This window comes from Eumetopias jubatus, unplaced genomic scaffold (genome assembly GCF_037043125.1).
Source record: "Eumetopias jubatus isolate StellerSeaLion01/CBP00866 unplaced genomic scaffold, mEumJub1_p1.0 scaffold_15, whole genome shotgun sequence".
Taxonomy (NCBI): Eukaryota; Metazoa; Chordata; class Mammalia; order Carnivora; family Otariidae; genus Eumetopias; species Eumetopias jubatus.
Window position 1 is genome coordinate 79,176,190 of NW_028274821.1, and position 10,528 is coordinate 79,186,717.

The 10,528-nt window shown below is 38.5% G+C and overlaps 1 pseudogene; it reads right to left on the minus strand.

The window, feature by feature from the left end:
• Positions 1-539: 539 nt before the first annotated feature.
• On the minus strand, positions 540-920 carry LOC114212699 (adenosine 5'-monophosphoramidase HINT1 pseudogene; annotated as a pseudogene).
• Between the last annotated feature and the right edge of the window lie 9,608 nt (positions 921-10,528).

Sequence of the window (10,528 nt, forward strand, 5' to 3'; positions counted from 1 at the left end):
CACCATCAGTTGGTTAGTTGGTTAAATAATTACTTAATTATGGTAGACTTTTTGGCAGGTATATTGTATTGCTGACTCCAATTCTGCTTACTTTTGACAATTGTTTTTTCCATATGATTTTCTGTCAGTCCTCCGTATTACTTCTGCACTGGAGTACTAGAGTATCAAAACATAAAGCCTACATTTTTTTTCTCTTTAAATTGCATCTTGTTACAGTAGGCCATTCTATATAGCTCAAGAATATTCAATATATTGATAAAGCTCTCAGTATTGGAAGTTAAGCAGATCTGAGTTTGAATCTTGGCTTTGCTTCTAAGTAGTTGTATGAACAGGGAGATTTCCTTGAAATTTTTATGTTTTAGTCCTTTAAAAAAGAAACTGTAAACCATGCAACATTATCTTTTATTATGTATGGGTTTTTAAAATTATTTCCTTAATCTCCCCAAACACAGGCAAAAATAAGTGTATTGTGTAACATATTAGAATTTGCAAATATTGATAATTGCCTAGAGAAGGGAAAATTATCCCTTAAAACATGCCTACCCAGGAGGCCAAGTCATCTGCCAACCTCCAAGAACATGGAGATGAACATGACAGACAGACTGTGCCCCATCTCAACCTTCATTCACCACCATTTGATAACCCTTCTTCAGGCCCAGATCAGCAGCACATTTCTTGCCAATCATCATTAAATGTCCAAGAAGACTTTCATCATCACCTTCTGCTATAGGAATCTGGGATTTATGTTTCTTGGGTATCCCCAGAAAATGTGTTGGTGCATGAGGGGAAAGGTCATGGAAAACAAGACACTGGTCATCCTCAAAAATGATTTTGGCTGGGATTTCCTTGTGAATGGTCTTCCTGAAAATTGTGTCTTTGCCAGTCCACCTGGCCTGAGCCTTGGTGAAATCATCTGCCATCTTGGCCTTTCTCTTGTGTGGCCGCCCCAGAGAGAAGCCTAGTCTTTTTTTTTTGTCCCCAAAAAGTCTGCCCTCTAGAGTTATTGGGATACAATATTCCCAGTGTGCTATAGTCTGAAATATGGCAAAGATTCAGGAAGTGCTGGTTATTATTTTCCTGTCATCAAGTTCACTTGCTGATTCCTAAAACTTCCTATTAGTTAACCCTTGAACAACACAGGTCTGATTTGTGTGGGTCTACTTTCACACAGTTCTACTCACATGCAGATTTTTTTATGTTACAGTACTATAAATATATTTTCTCTTATGATTTTTTTTTCCTTAACATTTTCTTTTCTTTGGCTTACTTTATTATAAGAATACATATATAGTACATACAAAATATGTGTTAAGGACTGTTTATGTTATCACTACGTCTTCTGGTCAACAGTAGGCTATTGGGAAAGTTTCTGAGGAGTGAAAAGTTATACATGAATTTTCATCTGTGCAGGACAGTCAGTGCCCCTAACCCCCACATAGTTCAAGGGTCAATTCTACATGTAAGGTCAAAAAAAAGTCTTCATGTCCACTTTCATTAATTCAGCAGTACAATCAAAAGTTATTAATTATCTGCTTTGTACTAGACACTCTGCTAGATATAGGGGTTTCCTTGGTGAATGGGAGACAAAAAATTTCTACAATCATGGAACTCACAGTCCGGTGGGAAGGAATATGATGAAATAAGTAGTTATAATAGAGTGTGCCAAAAGCTATGCTAAAAGATATATAATATTTTATGAGAGACTTATGTATTTCCACTTAATATTTATTAAAATAAAATATGTACTGGAGTGAGGTAGGAAATTTCCCCTATCTCTGGCCTCCATATTTCCCTAAATCTCCAATCTAGAAGGTTGATGTCTATATCATGTTTGAAAGACTAGCATAAAAATCTGCCATACAGGAAAGTGCTATAGACTTCATGAATTGCAAGTCCCAAGAAGAAAGAATGTCTTCTTTTTTCTTTTTTGTATCTCTAGTGCACAGTGAGTGGCATGTAATAGGTCCCCAATAAATATTTGTTAAATGAATAAATGCACCCGGCTATGTGTTTCAAGTTCATGAAAGCATGCAAATGGCCATTCACTGACCTAAAAGTTACTCTCCAAGGTCCATGCTGAGTAAGAAAGAAAAGGGATTGTCAGCGTTGTTCTCCTTGCCTGACCCACTCCATTCTACTCTGATATCCTTTAGTTTCCCATGAATAATAATGAAAGAGTGAACAGCTGAGATATAACAGTTTAACTTTTGTAGTTTGGAGCAGTTTTCACTCTGGATTTTTAAAGTGAAATGGGAAATGTGTGTGTGTGTGTGTGTGTGTGTGTGTGTGTGTGTGTGTGTGTGTGTTTAATCAGACTCTCACCCTCTTCATTTGGGCAGTGGTGACATACCCTCTGCAGGTCTCTTAAGCCATAACACCTTTCTGGTAAATGAGGTCATCACAGACAGGAAGCAAGGCATAAATGCTGCGCTGCCCAACTGAACTGCAGTGAGGTGCAATGAAAAGTAGTTTTGTTCATTACAATCTGATTCTCCATCTGTCTGGGGTGGTCCTTTATATCTCTCCATCACTGCACTTATTTTGCTGGCTCTAAGAGGTGAATAGACTCCATTCCTGGGCACAAAGACATAGCCTACCTCGTTTCCCCTCCCCATCCCCTGAGCTTAGCACCTAGAATACTCCAGGCACTGAAAGAAACTAAGGAGCTCAGGAGCAGGAGGGAAGCCCTATAAACTTACTAAGGCAGCTCACCAGTGAATAATTACTCAGAAAGTGAGGGCTGATTATTCAATGAGAATTGTCATTTGGAGACAAGGAGGACAGATGTTCAGGATATGGCCACTGCCCTTATGCCTTGGTCCAGTTATACTTAGGGGTGTGAGGGCATGGACATCAGCAGGCAAAGGATCTGAACCTAGGATTGGATTCAGTTAATGTGGAGGGTGATCAGCGAGGGGTTGAACCCAGTTTCAGGGAGCTGTAGGAAGCCAGTATATGTGATCAGCTCAGATCAATAAGGAGGCAAGTACACCAAACATTTTATGTGGTTGCCCCGATGTGTGTTTTCTTTTTTTTTTCTAACACCACCAAGCAGTTCTCAGACACCAGCTGGGTGTCCCACAGTTCAACTCAATTTTGACACTATCCATTTGACTCATGAGATAGCATCAGTCCCATAGGTTAAGGCCTCAATCCAACCACACCGCTACCCCCAGGTCCCATTCAGATACGGATTGCAAGTCCAGGTTGTTATGTGTGCTTCTGACCCAGGGGCGGTAGATCAGAGGTTCCTGCAACCGTCTCCTTGGGTTTAATTCATTTGCTAACATGAATTCCTAGAACTCAGAAAAATACTTTGCTTCCGAGATTAATGGTTTATTATGAAAAAATACAGCTCAGGAACAACCTGATGAAAGAGATGCATAGGCAAGGCATAGGGAAAGGGTATGGTGTCCTCTCCAGGCTGCCCCTCCCCCACCCCTCATGTGTTCTCTGAACCCTGTCCTTTGGGGTTTTTATGGAGCTTTCATTACACAGGCATGACTGGCCATTGGTGATTGATTCAGCCCCTAGTCCCTCTTTCCTCCCCAGAGGTCAGCAGGGTGGGGCTGACCTTCCAACTCTCTAATCACAAGGTTGGTTCCCCTGGCAACCAGCCCCCAGCCTTAGGTGCTTTCCAAAAGTCTCTCATTAACATATACTCAAGTGTGGTTGAAAGGGGTTTATATGAATATCAAGATACCTCTATCACTCTTATCACTTAGGGAAATTCCAAGTGTTTCAGGAGCCAAAAACAGGGATAAAGACCAAATATGTATTTCTTATTATAAATCTCTCTGTCACAGTCACCAAATACAGTTGTGACTCCAGGTTTGCTACAGGAGATACCAGGAGCTTAAAGAATTCAAAGGAAAGGTGTCTTTAAGAAAAATCCATATAATCTAGAGGATAGCTAGACGGTTTTGGTGACATAAATAAGCAGATTACAGGACCCAGGAAGACCTGTAATCTTGGGCCCAGAAGGCAGGGAAGTTGATATAAGTCAGACAAGATGCTAATTTAATAAAATTATTAGAAAAAATGGGTGGAATTTTAAAATACAATTTTCTATGCAAATAATCCAAGATAATTCAGTGTTAAATCAAGAGATCATTTTTGACTTAAAAAAAAATTAAGTAGTATTTCTATAAACCTGACAAGTGCTTAATTACTAAGAATGCTTAAAATTCCTCATATGCACCATATTTTAACATACTATTCAAAACTGATATTTAAGAGCACCTGGGTGGCCCAGTGGGTTAAGCATCCAACCCTTGGTTTTGGCTCAGGTCATGATTAGATTGAGCCCTGTGTGGGGCTCCAGGCTCAGCATGGAGTCTTCTTCAGATTCTTTCTTCCTCTCCCTCCTCCTCTGCCCTTCCCCCCCATAAATAAATAAATAAATAAATAAAATCTTTAAATTAAAAAAAATGACATTTAAAGCAAATTTAGGTACAATAGGGTTAATGGTAAACCATAATTTTTTATTGTTTCTTCATTTTTGTAATTCTTGCTCTGGTATAAGACTTCACATTTCCATTGAGAGCACCAATTTTCTCAGTGGAACAATGGAAGGTGTCTTTCTCATTTTCCAGCTAGAAAGGCAAATGGGAAGTTCATGGAAGGTCCCAAAAGCTTATCCCCATGGACAAAGGTAAAACTCATTGAAATAAACGTCCTGGTCCCTTACTTCCACCTAAAGTAGGAAGGTTCAGCTTTTTTTTTATACAGAATGTGTTAGATTCTGTATAAAATCTTAATAAAAATTTTTGATACTTTTGGAAGTTCATAAAACATTGAACTTCAATCCACTCCTGCTCTGGGACTCCCACTTTTAAAAAGATAGAAATATACACGTTCAAGTTTGCAAGACATGATTTGAGAGGTCACCTATTACATATTTCCACAAGAAGTTAATGTGATAGAGTGGTCGGGAAGAGGGTTTGGAAATAGATCCAGCTTCAAATGGTAGTTCTAGAATTTCTACATAATAATAGCTAGCGTTCATGTGGAGTTTACCGTGTGTCACACACTATTCAGAGCACCTAAAATAAACTCTCATCATCATCACACAGATTATAGAGTAGGTATTATTATCATATTTGATGTTACTAATATTTTCTATTTCACAAAAAAGAAAGGCGAGACACAGGTTAAATAGCATTTCTAAAGTCACATGGTTTAATAAGATGCAGAGCTGGTAATTTCAACTTCTGCAGGCTGCCTTCATGTTTTTAATCATGAGGTTATCCTGCTTTGAGTCTATACATCAGAAGTAGGGAATTTGTCCTATACCAGCAGCAGGATAAATCCTCATTCACTTTTCTTTCTATGGTGCACACAATTTACTTATTCATCCATTCATTTTTGGCAACTATATTGAAGTATTACTATGTGCTACAGCACCACTTAGATACCTTTCCTCATTCTTTGATATTTACTTAAATAAATTCATAAAAATCATTTAATTTCAATAAAAACCATTTTCTCCTGCAGTTTTAATTTCCTTGGAGAGACACAAAGCACTAGGCATCATAAACCACGGACCTGCATCGTCCATGGGTTTACTTATTATTTATTTATTTTTTTAAGATTTTATTTATTTCAGAGAGAGATAGCGAGAGCAGGAACACAAGCAGGGAGTTGGAGAGGGAGACGCAGGCTTCCCGCAGAGCAGGGAGCCTGATGTGGGGCTCTATCCCAGAACCCTGGGATCATGACCTGAGCCGAAGGCACATGCTTAAGGACTGAGCCACCCAGGTGCCCTGCATGAGTTTACTTAACTGACTAACAGATGGGACCCAGACTTTATGAAACCCAAATATATATTATAGCTTGGGGTTATTCTTCCAGAGTCTTCTACTGATAGCTCCCACAGCCTCATCTACGGATGTGAGTGGCCTTAGAAATTTCTATAGACTCAATGAAAACACATAATCCTTTCAGTTTCTTGAGGGGGTAGGGATGGAAGTGGTATTTTTTTCATTTGTAACAATAAAATTGTGTTTGGAGAACGGACACCTCAAAATGTGATTACTCAAAGAGTCCTCTTTCTCAAAGTTAAATTCACAAAAGGGTAGTTTATATCCTCAGAGAAATCAATTAATCCACCTTCTTCAAGATGGGTGTCCTTCTGGCTTTTGTATTGGGTGCAATCTCATTTTATTATTATATTAAACCAATAAAAGCATTCCAAGCATTCTCTTGGCAGGGAGGAATAAAAAAAAAAAAGGCAGCATCCTGTGTTAGATAAAATCTTTCATTATATACGACGAAAATGCCGTGTATTTTGCAACGGTGAAATGTATTTGTGCATTTTACACATGTGATGTGAATCATTTTAAAAGCCATAATCACAGCACAGCAGATGCTAATAAATTTTCAATCTGTTAGGCTTTGTTTTCTGGAGAATGAATTTGATTTGCGATGCAAATGTTACATGGGTGATTGTGTTTAGCCATGGAGATTATTATGGGAGGTCTGGTATGCTAACCTCTGGAGTATTCTTTTACTATCTGATAATGTTTGCAGAGAATCCACTTCCTAGGGTACCATGCTTCACAGCAATGGGCTCATTCACCTGTCTTTACCCCTTTTAGGATTCTCTTTCCAGCTTTGTAGTATGTAGGAGGACCTGTTTATCAGGAATCTGAATCCTCTATAGGACACCAAATGATTAGAGTCTTAATCCTGAGCTATGTGCTTTCCTTTCCACTGTCTCATTCCTAACTGTGGACTCTTGGGTGATTCTTATGTTGCTCCTTCCTTTAGCAACTTCAGTAATTAGTCAGGTAGTTCCTGCTACTCAATTTTCACTCTGATCTCCAAATCTTGACCTTGGCTCACATGCTGATAATGGCCCCATAATTTGGCATTGCTAATACAGTCCTCTTTTTCCATGCTGAATATAGCCCGGTTTGAAAGAGGATCAGTGATGAGAGTCCTTCAGAACTGAGGGCTACATCTGGAAGTAGGTTACTAGAAGTACCTGGGAATGTTTAATTCTAGGGAAAGCAAGCCCAAGACAGAAACTAAAAGAAATCTGTGGATAAATGCAGAATCCAAAATTTAGAAGCTTACCACAGTATAGAGAGGGATCCGGAAGCTACAAGTGAAGTAATAGGAGCTAAACTGGAACAGAATGCACTGTGGCAAAAAAATCAGAAAATTGGAAAAGTAAAATGATACGACATCAAGATACCATCCCAAGTCGTCTCAGAAGAACATTGCTTGAAGACTTAATGTAGCACCAATAAATTTGTATCTCCACTTCTCCATATGCCATTGTTTTCATTCTAAGAAGATTGTATTGTATTGTATTTAAGATTTATTTATTTATTTTGAGAGAGAGAGGTAGGGGGGCAGGGGGAGGGAGAGAGAATCACAAGCAGACTCCACTCTGAGCCCAGAGCCTGACGTGGGGCTGGATCTCAAGACCCTGAGATCATGACCTGAACTGAAACCAAGAGTCAGATGTTTAACCGACTATACCACCCAGGCGCCCCTCAAAGAAGATTTTAAATGCACTAATTGATATCTGACAATAAGTTCCAGCTAATGGTGAAAAAAAAATCTTTGAAAATGGAAAGCAGAAGAGATTCTTTTTAATTTAAGTTAAAGTTTAGAAAATTGGAGATAACATACTTGAATTTCACGCACTCACCTCTAAAATTTATGTACAAGCATATATATTTTTAATAAATTGCATTTATATACTTGTGATATTATGCCTTATACATATTCCTGATTGGAAATCTGTAGCACATTTCATTAATGTTTTATAATTTAATTGACAGTTTTCCGTTTAGGAGACTTTTATGTCATATTCATATATCCTTTATTATAAATAATGACACAATGAACATCTTTCAACAAATGCATAATTTATATAATTGACTCATTTCTTTTTTTTTTAAGTTTTTTTCATTTATTTGACAGAGAGCGAGAGAGCACAAGTAGGGGGAGCAGCAGAAGGAGAGGGAGAAACAGGCCCCCTGCTGAGCAGGGAGCCTGATGCGGGGCTCGATCCCAGGACCCTGAGATCGTGACCTGAACCGAAAGCAGACGCTTCACCAACTGAGCCGCCCAGGCAGCCCTAATTGACTCATTTCTTTAGATACGTTCCCAGAAGTGAATTCCTAACAGTCTGTAACAATGGTTTTATAGATTTGGTTCATGGTACAGACGTGTTTCCCAAAGATATATAAAAATGTACACTGGTGCCAGAATTGTGTATGTACCAATTTCACTGTAACCTCTTTAGTATTAGCTAGTTATATATGTATTTTATGTATGTATGTATATATTCATTTATTTAAATATTTTTAAGTAACCTCTCCCCCTAAGGTGGGTCTTGAATTCATAACCCCAGGATCAAGAGTCCCATACTCTACTGACGGAGCCAGCCAGGTGCCCCTAAAATTTAATTTAATAGGTGAAACACAGAGCACCCTACACCTAAGTTATAAAGCCTAAGAGCTTTTCAGCATAATGTGGTGTTAGAGTTGGAAATATTCAGAGGTAATTTAACCCAATTCTCTTATTATTTTAATTCACATTTTTATTAATTTTTTAGACTTTTTAAAATTTTTTATAGACTTAATTTCTTAGTAGGTTTAGGTTTACAGGAAAAAAAAAGGAGTGGGAGGTACAGAGCATTCCCATATAGTCCCTCCCCTGTAGCTCCGGTTTTGTCTGTTGTTAACATCTGGCATTAATATGGTACACTTTTTATAACTGATGAGCCAATATTGACACATTCACTAACTAGAGTCTCTAGTTTCTATTAAGGTTCACTCTTGGTGTTGTACAGTCTATGGATTTTAATAAACGTATCCATCATTTCAGTATCATTCAGAATAGTTTCATTACCCTAAAAATCCTCTGTGCTTTAGTTGGTCATCCTTCCCTCTGAACCCTGGTAGTCTCTGATCTCCTTATGGTCTCCACATTGTTGTTGTTGTTGTTTTTGTGGTTTTTCCCTGAAATATCATATCATACAGTTGGAATCATATAGTGTGCAGACTTTCCAGATTGGCTTCTTTCATTTAGCCAAATCCATTTAGGTTTCCTCCATGTCTTTTTGTGGTTTGCTAGCTTATTTCTTTTTATTGCTGATTAATATCCTACTGGATGGCCATATCATAGCTTGTTTATCCATTCACCTGTTGAGGGCATCTTGGTTGCTTCCAATTTGGGCAGTTATGAATAAAACTTCTATAAACTTTCCAGTGCAAGTTTTATGTGGATATGTTTTCAACTCATTTAAGTAAATACCAAGGAGCATAATAGCCAGATCATACGGTACTAGTATATTTAGTTTTGTAAGAAATTGCCAAACTGTCTTCCAAAGTGGCTTTACCATTTTCCACTTCTCTTAAAGTTCAAGAAACAGTTCTAGAGAAAGCCAGTGATTTATTCAAGGTTATAGAGTGCATTACTATTAGAGCAGAGAATTGAATCCAGGTTACCTGATTCCTTGTTCACCGGTCCATTACATCACCACCAAGTAAGTCCCTTGGGCTTCTCATGGGTTAAATCACTTTGCATACCAACAAAAGAATAGTGCTTATTAGTGTGTATTTTTTTATTATTGTTGTAAAACACATACTTGCATGTTTATGTTTCTTTTTTTTTTAAGATTTTACTTATTCATTTGAGAGAGACAGACAGAGAGAGAGAGCATGAGCAGGGGAGAGAGGCAGAGGCAGAGGGAGAAGCAGACTCTCTGCTGAGCTGGGAACCTGATGTGGGGCTCAATCTCAGGACCCTGGGATCAGGACCTGACCTGAGGGCAGACACTTAACCATCTTAGCCACCCAGGCGCCCCTGCATGTTTATGTTTCTATACATCAATCAAAAACATATTGCCCTTTTTAAGATGAAGTTTAGACACTGTGGTAGATATTAATGTCTTTAATTGCTTGTTTGGTTTGACTGTTCAGGAAATCTTCCTTCCTAAAAGAAGTTCAGTGTTCTTTGGCAGCTTCTTCTCATCACCATTGTATCCATTTTGAGTATGTGGTGGGCAGAATTCTAGACTGCCCCCTGGGTGCAATGATCATGATTATGTTACTTCAGATGGCAATAGGTTTTTTGATGGTATAATTAAGGTACTAATCTATGGATTTTAAAATAGGAAAATAATCTAGGTTGGCCTATTTTAATCACAGGATTCCTTTAAAAGTTACCTTCTGCTACCCTCTACATTTGGTCAAAAAGTCAAAAGATTGAAAGTGTGAGAAGAATTGAATGTGTCTGTGCTGGCCTGAAAATGGAGGTGAGTACATGTAAGGGCTGGAGAGTAGTCTCTCAGAGCTGAAAGTGACCCCTCACTTAGAGACATCAAGAAAATGGTGACCTCATACATCCAAATTCAAGGAACCTGAAGTCTGCCAACAGCCTAAATGATCTTGGAAGCAGGTTCTTCCCCAGAGACCCCAGATAAGAGCACAGCCTGGCAGCAGCTTGATTTTGGCCTTGAGGGACCCTGAATTGAAAACCCAGTGAGCCTGCAGAGACTTTAAAC